Here is a 527-nt window from a genome sequence, read left to right as displayed (position 1 = left end):
AGCTGGAAACCGAGCATGTAGTGAACCAGCCTTGAAGCCCAATCAAATCCCAGCTCTTGGAACTTGATGAAAACTCCCAACTTCGACTCCTTCAGCTCTTCATATTCGTCATCATGAAGAGCTTTCTTTAAAGCAGCATGCAACGTCCAACAAGTATGATACGAAATGCTATGCACTGCGGGGGGCTCTTTCCGTAATGTATATATCCTACGGGGGAGTTCTGGCATCTCCATTTTTTTTGGCCTGCAAAACAATCAAAGACAACCATCTCAAACAATCAAAGACTTATAATTAAGTCGTCTGGCAAGTTTTCCAGCTGAAAGACTTATAATTAAGTCGTCTGGAAGACTTTTCGGACGACTTAATTATAAGTTTTCCAACTTTTTCCTCAATCAATCACTCGACAGTAAGAGATATAACTTACCGGCGGCGGAGTTCAACGAGACACTTCTGAGAGAATGCGCGCTAGGGTTTCCTCTGGGATCTTAAATAGAGGAAGCGGCTGTGAGAACGGTGGTGAGAACGAC

The sequence above is a fragment of the Brassica oleracea genome, chromosome C9 (assembly GCF_000695525.1).
Source record: "Brassica oleracea var. oleracea cultivar TO1000 chromosome C9, BOL, whole genome shotgun sequence".
NCBI classification, from domain to species: domain Eukaryota; kingdom Viridiplantae; phylum Streptophyta; class Magnoliopsida; order Brassicales; family Brassicaceae; genus Brassica; species Brassica oleracea.
The sequence above is the reverse complement of the archived record's forward strand: the minus strand, read 5'-3'. Positions refer to the sequence as shown.